The following is a 14,713-nucleotide window of genomic DNA, read 5'->3' on the forward strand; positions in this document are numbered from 1 at the left end:
CCTACACCTTCCCTTCCCCCTTCTCTCTTTCTTTTCATCTCCTCCTACCCCATTCTCTGACCATCTCCCCCCCCCCCCAATTCCCTGACCACATCCTTCGATCCCCCCCCCCCCAATTCTCTGACCATCTACTCCTCCCACCTCTGTCCATCTCCTCCTGTCCTGAGATATTCTTCTATCTGGCTGCTACACTTCCCCTCTTTCCTCCTCTATCATTGCACCCCATACTTCCTCCATTCTTGAACCATATCCTCCTCTCCTTCTTTTTGTGCATTTCCTCCTCTGACTTCTCTCTGTCCATCTCCTTATCTCCATTTCTCTGTACGTCTCCTCCTCTCCCATCTGTCTCTCCATGCCTTCTATCCCCCATCTCTCTCTCCACCTTCTCCTTCCCAATCTTTCTATCCATCTCCTCTCAGTTCCATTTCCTCTCATGTTCATCTCATCATCCGACCACTATCTGACTCTCTCCTCCACCCCACTCCATCTGTCTGTCTCCTCTTCTCCCTTTCTCTACCCATTTCATCTTCCAATCTCTCATTACCCATTTCCGCCTCCATCCTCTCTCTGCTCATATAACGAATTCCAATACTATCTGAATAACTTGCCTGTTGTGCAGAGTAGCCAATGTGGCAGGAATTAGCAACTGTTCTCACCTGCATCTCCGCTCCTATAGGAGCTAGGCTCTTCTAACCCCAACAGCACTGATTCCCTGATAATAAGTAGTATGTGTGCCAAACTTAGTTGAAATTCATCGACTAGTGTAGGAGGAGATGGGGGACATAAAAAGACCCACATACATAAATCCAATTTTACAGATGTGTATGACAGAGTGCAGCGAATCAAATTGCCTTCAGTGCAAGCAAGTGAATCATATAAAAGTCCTGCTCAGGACGAGCTGCCGCTGACAGTGTAGCAGCAGGGAGCTGCGGCACAGTAGGCTAACCGACAGCGTATGTGGGAATGTACGATGAGAGAAGCAAGTGTTCATGGCAGTGTACGCAATGGCCCCGCATTCTAAACAGCTAACGACATGCAAATAGTCTTATTTAGAAAACATTAACGATTTAGAAACTTATTGGCTCTGTGCACTATGGAACTTAATTTCTGAGGTCATCAATCCCCTAGAACTTAGAACTACTTAAACCTAACTAACCTAAGGACATCACACACATCCATGCCCGAGGCAGGATTCGAACCTGTGACCGTAGTGGTCCCGCGGTTCCAGACTGTAGCGCGTAGAACCGCTCGGCCACAGCAGCCGGCAGAAAAAATAAAAACGTTGAGGTTTGCCGACGACATTGTAATTCTGTCAGAGACAGCAAAGGAACTGGAAGAGCTGTTGAACGGAATGGACAGCGTATTGAAAGGGGGCTATAAGATGAACAGCAACAAAAGCGAAACGAGGATAATGGACGGTAGTCGAATTAAATCGGGTGATGATGAGGGAATTAGATTAGGAAATGACACTTGAAACAGTTTTGCTATTTGGGGAGCAAAATAGCTCCTGATGGCCGAAGTAGAGAGGATATAAAATGTAGACTGGCAATGGCAAGAAAAGAGTTTCTGAAGAAAAGAAATTTGTTAACATCGAGTATAGATTTAAGTGTCAGGAAGTCGTTTCTGAAAGTATTTTATCCAAAAAAGTATCTATAGTTATAAAAAGACACCACAGTGATACAGAAATACGTAACAAAAAATTTAGTAATGATGAGTGAGAGTCATATTCTGAAACCGATAACCCACGAGAGTTTACGAAGTTCACTTTAAATATATAACGACATCAACTCTATACACAGTGGAGAGGTGGTCTGCAGAGATAGCGGATGTAGGGTGCGTTGTGGTCGTATTGGTGCCCTAACGAGTAGTAAAATTTTTAAGTATTGCGAAACTTCAGACTTGTATTAATGAACTGCTTCCCTTTTCACTGAATATCTAACACATTCTCCCACACTTTCGGTACACAGGTACGCTTAATGCTTTCTCTGAAACTCACGTCAGACAATCTCAGTGAGTAGGTTTCCGTGCCGCTCAAAAACTATCAGTGAATAAGTTTGCTACCCCCCTCTCCATTAAATAATTATAATTGGTACGCCACTCCTACCACTGGTGTTACTAGGACCTGTTTGGAAACGAATTCGGCTGAACGAAAATCGCATAAATTTTCCGGTACTTCCGTTCCGCATGGCAGTGACGGCCGTGCGGTGTCGACTGCTCTTTTCTACGTCAGCCGCCGCCTTCTGCGCCGGCATCGCGAGTGCCTGCCCGGGACTTGCGAGGTGTTTTCGTTTGACTGCGGGCGTTGCGCTGTTGATACGAGACGCGTGGGCGTTTGCAGAACACTCCCGCACGCACAAGTTCCGCACGCTTCGTGAATAATGCAGCAGGCCTATTTCTGATCTCCGCCGAGAAAAGGGGAGTCGTCCCCGGACCCACAGGCTGGCACCACTGTAAGGTGGCCACGGCCTTGCACCTTACATGAGTCCATTTAACGTGACACTTTGGGTTTTGTTGGAGTAATACTCTAAATTATGGTGTAGTAAATCTATGTGGAAACGCATCGGCACGCGATAATTCCACGATTTTGTAATTGGAAGATTTTGTGGAAAGGGAGTACATGCGACAGAGCTCGGCTACGTCCCCGCCTACCCGCTGAAGGCCACAGCTTGACGGTATGAATGGTGAACTGGGAGAGTTCTGTAATCTGTTAAGAGAGGCCACAGCGACTGCCAACCTCTGAGGGACGCGCGGATGCAGGTGTTCAAGTGTTTACCAAAACAGAGCAGTGGATAGCTGGACGGGCTTTCCTGTGCGTGCTCTCGCCTATGTGCCACTAATTTTACGCCTTCGAGTAACTCAAGTGGGGCAGGTCAGGAGTTCCGAATAACAAACTCTCAATGCAAGAATCTGTGTTCGCTACGACGGGGAATCTTGCCGCGAAAATCTCGAGTCGTCTCTTGGGAGGAAACTTCCAGTAAACGTGTTATTGCCCACAGCTGTAGCTCTTTCCAGCCGGCGAGGGCGGAGTTTACTTGTGAAATTTTGTAGAAACAAGATAATTGTGGAAGAGAGTTCTATTTCCAGGCCGTACATTGGTCCGCAATGGAAAACTGGGTATTTTGAGCGCTTCTAGTGATGTGATTCGCTCGGTAAAAATTGAGGTGAGAAAGGTGAAGAGCGATCTTGCTGGACTCTCAGTAGAGGTCTTCCGTTCTGGGCTCACGTACCGAGAGGACGTTAGCCAAGTCGTCTCCCCTCTTGGTTTTTCGTTCTGAGAAGACGTTAGCCGCGCCAGCTCATTGCTGACGGAAACATTGTCGCAATTAGAGAAGTTTACAGACAGCAGTCTGGTGTTCGAATGCTGTAGGATTGTACTTTCCGAGACGTCACACGCCGATCGCACGGCCGCGCCGTCGCCGTCGGAGACCGCCGCTACAGCAGCAATATTACGGTGAGATCGCTCCCGCTTCGGCCTGTGTTAGGAGTAACGTTAAACAGTTGGATCAATTTGCAATTGCTGTTTCCACACAAGTTTCACGGTACTTTGGAGTGTAGTGGTTCTTCGTATATATGTTATAAGAGATCGCGTTTTGGACCGATTTTAACACAGTTACTGCCAATGCCAGTTAGGAGGATAATTTGTAAAGTGTTCATTGTCTTTTATTCAGCATTGATCTGAAGGTTATAATAAAATTATTGTGTTTCAGTAGAGCCTTTACTTTCAGTAGTTGATCTTGAATTCACCCATTTGCTTTATTTTATTTTTGTGTATCTGTATTGTGTATTGAACACCCTAAGTGTTCGTGATCGTTCATGTTTGGAAGTAGAAATAGGTGTGATTTATCGTCAACACTACCACCGCAGATTAATTAGGGGTGACAGGGCCACATTTAAATCTAGCGTTATCCATTTTTGCGTACAGTTCCACTCCAAATTTCTCTAAGTTTGAGAGGTGGCGTGAGTCCCCTCTCATATTTCTATCTTAATCCGAGTAATTCGATTTTCCTCTCTAATTGCATGCGGTGAAAAGTCGCTGTTCCTTCACACACTGACTTCCCATGCAGCGTCTCTCGTCACCCGGGTGGTACGGTGACAGGCAGGCTCTGATGATCTTGGAAGGGTTAAGCCGACGGGTGTGAGGGAGTCGAGTGGATGCTGTCCAGACGCCGACATTGTCATAAGAGCGGGAGCGACACGTGCAGAGGGGCCAGAAGCGGTGGCTGGGCTAGAGATTCAGTTACTTCGCAGAAACTTGGTTAAAACACTTTCTGGCGGGCTACCAGCGAGGTGTGGGAATGATTTGTGTTCCCAGGCAGTCTTGGCGGGCAAATTCCCGCGTTTTCTGCAAAACCATAACTGTGATTGGCTTGCTCAGGGAATAGCTCCGTGACGTAGCAATATCGGCGCAGAAATTGGGGCCAAGTATCTCCATTGGTGGAATAGTCCTGCGTCGGCAATAGAGGGGAATTTTCCGCCGGTTTTCGGGTTGCTGATTGGTACGTTTACCCACGACCACTGTCGTGGGGGCGGCAGTGTTCTGCGTTCGGCTTGTACGGGTGCTCTTGAGAGGGTCGGCTCTCGCCTTTCGGTCGGAGTAGGTTGCAAGACTGAGATCTCGCTGTTCTGGACAGCCTGCCTTCCATTGGCTGTCTAGTATACTTTCATTTAATTGTAACTATTTGATGAAGTTGCTGAAGTTTCGACTTCAACGTAAGTTTCCGAGTACAGTTGGCAATTGAGCGTTCTGCGTACAAGCGGCCTATGTTGTCCGTCCTGAGCAGTTTTGGCTAAAGTTGACTGTACCGGAGTTACTGTGTGACTTTGCTTGTTAAAATCAATCCGATTGTGTGCCGAGCCTTCTTCGTCTCCCTCAGAAGCGCATTTGTATTGCTAGGAAGTCTTAAGTCTGGAACAACCAGACCAGAATAATTTGTTTTGGGCTATACTCGCGACATTATCATCACCACGACTAGACGTCGAAGCAACCAGCCATCGCCTCCGGTATGCCAGATCGTGTCCTTGCAGTTAAGAAGACAGCTTGGTAATGTATGTCCCCAGCACCGGCAAATCAGGGAATTTTGCTAGGTGATAATCAGAGCTCAGCAGAGCGCGCTAGTTCGTCTTTTCTAACTTTGTTCTGTCTTGGGTGTTCATTGTCTGAGTTATCACTACTGTAGCAGCAATTAATGTTGGGTTGGCTGGGTGTTTCTCTTAAGATTTGAGTTGCAAGGAATTGGCCCCACATACCACTTGGTCATAAATGTCACAATCTAGTTTATGGACAACTTCACCTTCACAGCATTTATTTGAGTATCAAATTTGATGTATTGTAAATATTTCCTGTGTTTTGTTTATTATTTTGAGTTTAGTCATAATAATTCAAATGGTTCAAATGGCTCTGAGCACTATGCGACTTAACTTCTGAGGTCATCAGTCGCCTATAACTTAGAACTAATTAAACCTAACTAACCTAAGGACATCACACACATCCATGCCCGAGGCAGGACTCGAATCTGCGACGGCAGCGGTCGCTCGGCTCCAGACTGTAGCGCCTAGAACCGCACGGCATAATAAATCAAATTGTTATTTTGGACAGAACTTTCATTCTGTTAATCGGTAGAGCAACCCTTTCATTTGTCACTACGTTAATGAAACTTGCCTTTATCAAATTAATTTCTATCAAATTAAATTATTGCAGGTGCCAAACTTTTTTCTACTCCACTTTCAGGGTCGATTACAGTCAGTTCGCGTTTCTTCTTAATGCATGTGCAACAGCAAAAGTCGGAGTTAGAAAAAGGGGGGCTTAGAGCATCATTTCCATATGAAGAGTCGAGAAGAATTAAGTGTTAAATACACTGCTAGCCCCGGCACCTCGCAAGTTGTTTGTCAGGGGCGAACACACGCAAAAGTCGGACAAGCAATGGGTGGGGTGTTACACGACGTAACAGCAGCAGCGGCCGACACCCGCTGTTGCGCCGACCATTTTCTGCCTCTCGGAAACGTTCAGTTGTCGCTCTGATCAACCGAGAATGGCCGGCGGCAGCCCCGCTTCAGGTGCCCACGTCCTTCAGCCGCACGCTGAAAGTGATTACGTCGCACTGCTTCCAGCGGAGTCATTATTCCCCTCGCACTGCGCTAAAATTAATTCGTATGTACGAGTACCGCGCCACGAGAGTTATCTGTTAGCTGCCATAAACAGCACCCGCAACACGCAAATGCGTTATGTGCTCGCTATCTCCGCATTAATTTGCATCGCCAATTTCAGTTCCTTCTTAACGCTCGGTCGCGTGCGAACAAGTGACTACAAAAAACAAATACTGAGAAACCGATGCTATCGTAATCACCGTACAGATTCTCAGACGTAACGAGCGCCACACAACGACACAGTGGGACAAACGATTTCAGTAAGATCTGACAGTAGCCGCTTAATTTATCCAGACTGACACACGCACAACAGGGATGGCGGCTATACCTTCTTTTCAGTGTCAGTTTAACCTACCTGTTACAACAGCTCAAAACTGTCGGTTTCTGAAACAACTGATTTTCGGTTTTTTACTCGTATAATTTTCTGTGATAACCATAGAAATGGAACAGCGCTGAAAAACTGGGACTCCCCCCGTTTCAGGGTACTTAGAATCAAAATATTTAATTAAACAGGCAAATAAAAGAAAAGGTATTCCATCCGCCGTTGGCTGATATTCTAGTTCAAAAATGGTTCAAATGGCTCTGTTCACTATGGGACTTAACAGCTGAGGTCATCAGTCCCCTAGAACTTAGAACTACTTGAGGGGGGTAGGACGTCAAACGGGCCGACTTGGAGCAGGAGCGGCACCACACGACATTTTAGTTTCCACTGTCTATACTTTTACAAGTAAATTCATAAAACTTTGTCAGCATGACGAGGAAGGATTCAGGATTCACACTCGTAGCAGCGGAAGTTCAAAAACATAACAAAATAGTATTTTTACATGTTAAATTTCATCATTTTTTCACTGACTTTTGGCTGCGTTTGTTGACATAGGTACACTTTTCTTCATAAGTAAGAGAGACTGTTCGATGAATTTTGCACATCATACAAACCATACTTACAGGTGTCTGAAATTCTAGAATCTATTTAATTTATGAAAAAATGAATGACCTGTTACATTTTAAACTTCATGTTTAGAAAAAAAATCAAATTTTGTGGTTAATTATCTCAATTTTTACCACAGTTTTTAATAGATTTGGAAAATTCTAGAGTTTCATACACCTGTAAGTATGGTTTTATGCTGTGCAAAACTCATCACAGAATCTCTCTTACTTGTGAAGAAAAATGTACCTATAGCAACAAATACAGCCAACAGTAAGTGAAAAAATGATGAAATTTCATAGCTACAAAAAATTTATTTTGCTATCTTTTTGCACTTCCACTGCTATGAGTCTGAATCCAGAATCGTTCCTGGTCATGCTGACAAAGTTTTATGAATTTATTTGTAAAAGTGTAGACAGTAGAAAATAAAATGTCCTGTGGTGCCTCTCCTGCTCCCAGTCGGCCCGTTTGACGTCCTAACCCCTTTAAACCTAACTAACCTAAGGACACCACACACATCCATGCCCGAGGCAGGATTCGAACCTGCAACCGTAGCGGTCGCGCGGTTCCAGACTGTAGCACCTAAAACCGCTCGGCCACTCCGGCTGGCGATATTCTGGAGAAGTGGTAAGTGAACACTACGAAAATAGCAGTATTCCCCTAATTGTTCTAATTTTTTGCAACTCTGCTCAAAAATCATGTAATAAGCGAGGATCATAGCAACAAGTATTTGGACATTACGAACAGTCGGTGCTAAAGAGTAAAAAAACTGCGGTTGCGGAACTATTTTTTGTGTTAATTTGCCCGTTTCCAAGGACTACAAGCAGATCAAAGCATATTATGTAGATGCAGGCAGTAGATCAGCTATTTTGTATTTTTAAAGTAATGAATGAATTGCTATGTTCTAACTTTTCTCCTCCTATGATGTAAGTTTGTTGTGGCTCCTCCCGTTTTTCATCTTAGGGCCTAGCCACACGACATTTATCTTTTAAAGAAAAAGGTGCATTGTACTTCATTCATACTGCAATTCGTAAAATACTTTCAGCTTAGGGATGGAAACATTCCGTAATACAACCGATATTCAATGAGCAAATCAACAAATTAGCAGATGGAGCACGTCTTTCACGCTGCTTGTACCCGCATACCACCAAAGAGGCCGCGCCATGTAGTAACAGTCACAGTATGTTCCCGGCAAGTCTCTGCCAATTCTTATGCCGCGTGTTCATTGCTCGTTTCTATCAGCACTGTCATTAAAACACCACTGATCGCTTTTCCCATTTTCTATTATGACGCAATGGAAATTTTACGAATAAAAATTACTTTTTTTTACAAAAAGTTTTGTATAGAAACAAAATTTTCAATGCTTCTATGACAAAGCCATGTCTCCGCAATGTCCTTTCTTCCAGGAGCTCTAGTTTACAAGGGTGGCAGAAGAGCTTCTGTGACGTTTGGAAGGTAGGAAACGAGATACTGGCAGAACTCAAGCTGTGAGGATGGGTCGTGAGTCGTGCTTCGGTAGCTCAGTCGGTAGAGCACTTGCTCACGAAAGGCCAAGATCCCGAGTTCGAGTCTCGGTCCAGCACACAGTTTTACTGGGAAAGGAAGTTTCACTTCAAATATTGCTGCAAATTGACAAACCGTAAGTTACAGCACTCGACCATTCACAACAAGGGCAAGGGATCGCAGTAGACCTCGCACAGTTTGCACGCACAATCTTACATTGAGCAGAAGACTCTCAAAAAATTATTATGAAAATAGAAGGCGGACGGGGAAAGAGAAGTAAGGCAGGGGAAGGAAGCGATGATATCAGCTTCGTCTGGACTTTATGCGGCATCAGCGGCAACCAGTGGAAACGTGGTGCCGGACCGGTACTAGAACCCGGGATCTCCTGCTTACTAGACAAGTAAGTTCTGAACAACCGAGCGTCTTCGCACGAGTTCGTGATTCTTTGAGAGGAAGAGACGAAGAATGTGTAGGAGTTGTTAGTAACCACGTCGTGTACCTCCTCTAGTCTCAACGAAAATATCAATATTAGCGTGCCAGTAGCCGATGTGGCCTATAGATACAATCAGACATCTACAAAAAGGTGATACATTCACAAGGTTTTTTTAACCCTCGAGCGGCCGCGCCGTCTTTCATAACACGTGCGGGCGTGCGTCGCACTTTGTACACGTGTAAAGAATAGCTGTGTTAATGTTACCAAGCTAAACATTCAAGAGCAAAATCACGGCTTAATTAAACAACGATAAAACAAATTTTCATTATATGAGCTAAAGCACACCCCAGTTAAATAATAGGAAAATAAGTTTTCATGTTATCACTCTGCTCCCGTACACAAGTATTAGTCCATAGTAATGACCCACTCGAAACATCACATCCAGCCAATCGCCCAGTCATTTATTCGAATACTAATTATCTCGCGGACATTTGCTTCATTGTGGGATTGTGCTGATAGCTCGTAAACTGGGCCGTTTTCTTGTACGGATTGTAAATTTTTTCTCACCCAGCTCGCCGTCAATTTTATGTTATTGACGCTCTCTTGGACATATGACAACTTACCACTGTATTAGCTGAAGTAATGTTGAAGGAATAGGCATAAGCTCGCGAATGCAAACAATGGAACGTTACAAGACAATGTTGTTTGTGACTGGTGCACTTTATGAAAAGCCGCCCCAGCTCGAGGGTTAAACATGTACACCTAATAAAAGAAATGTACGTAACTTTGTATAGCTGTAGCTCCTTCTGTGGAGCTGAGCTACACACCGTGACACTAATTCTCTTGACAGAAACAAATAGTCCTGAATCGTGATACGGTCAGAAAAGTCTCTGAATAGTAGTAACTGTTTAGTACGTGGTGCTACGTCGACGTGTTTTCTTCACTGCAGCCTACTGTACTAAAGTTGGTTCTGTGGGTGAACCCCTTTCAGAGCCTCTGGCTGCAATTGTATACATTAACTTTTAGTGCGTCTTAGCTGTAACAGAATTACTTTTCCCCAATGGAAAGCTGAGGTAAGCATTTCTCAATATATAACGTTTTCATCATGCACAAGTGCCGGCAAATGTTGGGCATCACTCGGAAAATATCAACAAGTGAATGCAGCAGTCCACAGCAGCATGTGACCACCAGAAAACACAGATGTCGTTGGTACGCTATATTCTGCTGTATAATTGAATATTGTTATTCTTACTGTGAATCGTAGTTATTGAATGACCATTCTACTATTTATTACGGTAGACATACAGTGAAGAGCCACAGAAACTGATATACCTGTCCAATATCGTGTAGGGCCCCCGCGAGCCACTCTGTAGCAATTATGGACGTGTGGGGGGGTGGGGGGGGGGGGTGGTCGCATTGTCCTGCTGGAATTTCCCAAGTCCCCAAGTCCGTCGGAATGCACAATGAACATGAACGCCCCACGCCATTACAGAGTCTCCGCCAGCTTGAACAGTCCCCTGCTGATATGTGGGGTTCATGGATTCATTAGGTTGTCTCCATACCCGTACGCGTCCATCCGCTCGATACAATTTGAAATGAGATTCGTCCGACCAGGAAACATGTTTCGAGTCATCAACAGCCCAATGTCGGTGTTGACGGGCCCAGGTGAGGTGTAATGCTTTGTATCATGCAGTCATCAAGGGTATACGAGTGGGATTTCGCTTCCGAAAGGCCATATCGATTTTTAGTTGAATGGTTCGAACGTTGACACTTGTTAATGGTCCAGCATTGAAATCTGCAACAATCTGCGGAAGGTTTGCGCTTCTGTCACGTTGAACGATTCTCTTCAGTCATCGTTGGTCCCGTTCTTGCAGGATCTTTTTCCGGCCGCAGCGATGTTGGAGATTTGATGTTTTACCGGGTTCCCGGTATTCACGGTACACTCGTGAAATGGTCGTACGGGAAAATCTCCACTTCAAGGCTACGTCGGAGATGCTGTGTCCCATCCCATCGCTCGTGCGCCGACTATAACACCACGTTCAGACTCACTTATATCTTGATAACCTGTCATTGTAGCAGCTCTAACTGACCTGCAAACTGCGCCCGACACTCGTTGTCTTATATAGGTGTTGCCGACCGCAATTTGAATGCGTATCCCTATACTAGTTTCTTTGGCGGTTCAATGTATTTTGTAGTTAGTTATTTTTAGTCCATAAAATGAAGCCAAGCATACGAAGCATGCTTTGAAAACAGGTACATATTTTTGTGTAAATCTTGCATTTAAAATCGTTAAAATATTACCTAAAAGCATTACATAAAAAATTTTCCTTCCTCCAGAAAAAAATTAGGACTGAAAGGGCTAAAAATACACGCCAGCCAATGAGAGTCGCAGGCAGTGAGGGAATGTGAATTCAGCGTCTTCTGCCCCCACACCTCAGCCATCGGAGACAGCGAGTGATGGAAAAGCGAGCTCGTTTTCTTTTTTGCTTTTTTTATAAATATATTTATTTAGCATTCAACAGTTTCACATGATAAGAGAAAACAAACTCATTTTAAAAATAATTATGTACACAACACATTCGCATTTCATTTCTTGTACGGAAATCTGCAAGAAATTGCCCTTTGAGTTATTTCTTAACCATCTCTCTTGTAGAATTCACATTAAATTTCTTTTTCTTACATGAGCTTTCATGCTAAAATATTAGCATAAGCTTTACATATTGGAATCTTGACAAAATTCGCGCACGTAAGCCTTTATTTGGGATGACAAATTACTTTCTTGTGTTCATCCCATAACAATACCAGATACTGTATGTTTTCCGTTAATTTAAAACTTTGTTTCGGAGGACAAGTTACTGTCTCGTGTTCACCCTAGAAGTATGCCAGATACTGTAAGTGTCCGTTAAGTCCAAAAATTGTGTGAATGGTGTGTGCCAGGATCCACGTTGTTAAGCGTCGTTTTTTTTTTTTGTGGGAAACGGTTTCCTTTCACGTATCATGGCGTTAGAAACCTGTATATTGCGTATGTGCGTTCTATCATCAGTCGAATCATGTCCCCTGCTGAGTGCTACATCGCGTCATATTTCGGGCACACGATACGATGTTCGACAGTGTCCTCCAAATTACAATTTCCACACGCGGCTGACCGTTGTAACTGGATGGAGTAAAACTTAGAAGTGTCGCTACCACAGGTGTTTTCGTATAGTTAGGTTCATATCTCGAGAAGTATTGTTTCGGGATATAGACTGTTGCGTCAAAACATTACTACCATCTGCATTGTAGCGTATTAGTCCACCTTGGACAGCAATACAGCAACCATTCTGCGTAGCATGGACTCTGTAAGTCCTTGTTAGGTTTCGTGATAAGGGGCATGTGGTACAAGATGTCTACGCACGGGTCACGCAACTACAGAAAATTGCCGACCGGCAGCATGTGGCAGCGGTGCTCGCGCCCGAACCTCTCCAGGTGTGTCCCGCGGGTTCAGATTAGCCGAGTTAGTTGGTCGGGGCGTGGGCGTGAGTTCGCTATCGCCCTGCTCAAACCGGTGTAGCACTGTAGCCTGGACACCAGTAGAATCAAAATCTGCTGCTGGCTATGTCACGCCCCCCTCCCCAAGCACTGTAGCGTGATTGCATGTCTGAATGCTTTCCTCTAGATGGCTGGCACGTCGCTGATCAGATACTTCGGCCGACTTCCTAAGGTCATCCAGCGCGTGGACGAACTGCAGGTTTCAGCTGTCAAGTTTCAGCTGTTCTCAACAGGTTTCATGCCAGTACGTGCCCCAGGCCATTCCATTCAGTTGATTCCAGGTTCCTGCAGCAACCTGTTTACACGGACTGCAAGGTGTTTCCAGAATGAGATTTTCATTCTGCAGCGGAGTGTGCCCTGATATGAGCACTTGCCCACGAAAGGAAAAGGTCCCGAGTTCGAGTTTCGGTCTGGCACACAGTTTTAATCTGCCAGGAAGTTTCATATCTGCGCACACTCTGCTGTAGAGTGAAAATCTCATTCTGGAAACATCACCCAGGCTGTGGCTAAGCCATGTCTCCGCAGCATCCTTTCTTTCAGGGATGCTAGTTCCGCAGTGTTAGTAGGAGAGCTTCTGCAATGTTTGGAAGGTAGGAGACGAGGTACAGACAGAAGTAAAGCTGTGAGGACGGGGCGTGAGTCGTGCTTGGGTAGCCCAGTTGGTAGAGCACTTGGCCGAGAAAGGCAAAGGTGCCGAGTTCGAGTCTCGCTCCGGCACACAGTTTTAATCTTCCAGGAAGTTTCACTGCAAGGTATGTTCGTGAGTTATCTCTGAGAAGTTCAACTGCAGGGCACAAGACACGATTTGTGAATTTATTGTCTTGGTGTAATTATGTCTCTATATACAGCATCTTACCGGCCGCAAGCGAATATGAAAAACAGAAGCAAGTAAACATGCAGCTTTTCATTGTCTCGAGCATCGCCTTTGTACCGTTTCCATTACCTATATCTGTCTTTCTAACTGAATTACAGACTATTAGAACTACCGCTTTCAGCAAGGGATATAACTCTACTCTAATTGTTAACACTAGAAAAAAAAATTCGCAAAATTGCATCGCTTCCATACGCTGGCCAATCAGAAAACTTCTGCAGTATAGCATATGTTGGGAAAATTTCAGACAGCCTTCCAAAAACGTTAGACTAACAGCTACAGACAGAGTGTCACAGTCACAGCAAAACGGTTAAAGAGTCACTATTAAACCTATAGCAGAAAACTTTGTGTGTAAAATCACGTCCAAGTATAGAGGAAGAGTATAAAATGGCTCAGAGCACTATGGGACTTAACATCTATGGTCATGAGTCCCCTAGAACTTAAACCTTACTAATCTAAGGACATCACACAACACCCAACCATCACGAGGCAGAGAAAATCCCTGACCCCGCCGGGAATCGAACCCGGGAACCCGGGCGCGGGAAGCGAGAACGCTACCGCACGACCACGAGCTGCGGACAGTAAGAGTATATGTTTACCATTCACGCAGACCTGAGGCAGCCAGATTATCGGAATATCAGACTAGGAATGACAGATTGAACCTTTGCAGACTCACTTTTAAAAGATCACTCATTTGATGTACGTTGTGTCGTTACGCATACTGTCAAGAAAATCAGGAAGACTACACTATTGGAAATAGAGGGTTATCCGTAAGCACCTTTAGGGTTTCAGAAGACACCTGCCCAAAAACCACAACATGAAAATGACACGCAACGGAAGACAAAACATCCCTCCAAGTAAGTCTTGTAACTTACACTCTGGCGTAGTCGTGTAGAGTACCATTAGCGAACAGACATGTGAGAGCATGTATACAAATCATGCACTCCGTATTGTCCCATCGAATTAGTTTGCGCCTGCAGACAGGCAACCCAGTAAATACTCGTAGATTTCCGCAGCGCCGACCGCTGTGGTGGAGCGGTTCTAGGTGCTTCAGTCCGGAAACGCGCTGCTGCTACGGTCGCAGGTTGAATCCTGTCTCAAGCATAGATGTGTGTGATGTCCTTAGGTTAGTTAGGTTTAAGTAGTTCTAAGTCTAGAGGACTGATGCCGTCAGATGTTAAGTCCCATAGTGCTCAGAGCCATTTGAACCATTTCCGCTGGGGGTTCCTGTTGCGCCTCCCCAGGTAATTCGTACCGACGCCTTCAACGAATTGTACGTGCCCTGCCACGTATTTTGTCGTTTGTTGCT

The sequence above is a fragment of the Schistocerca serialis genome, chromosome 8 (genome assembly GCF_023864345.2).
Source record: "Schistocerca serialis cubense isolate TAMUIC-IGC-003099 chromosome 8, iqSchSeri2.2, whole genome shotgun sequence".
NCBI lineage: Eukaryota > Metazoa > Arthropoda > Insecta > Orthoptera > Acrididae > Schistocerca > Schistocerca serialis.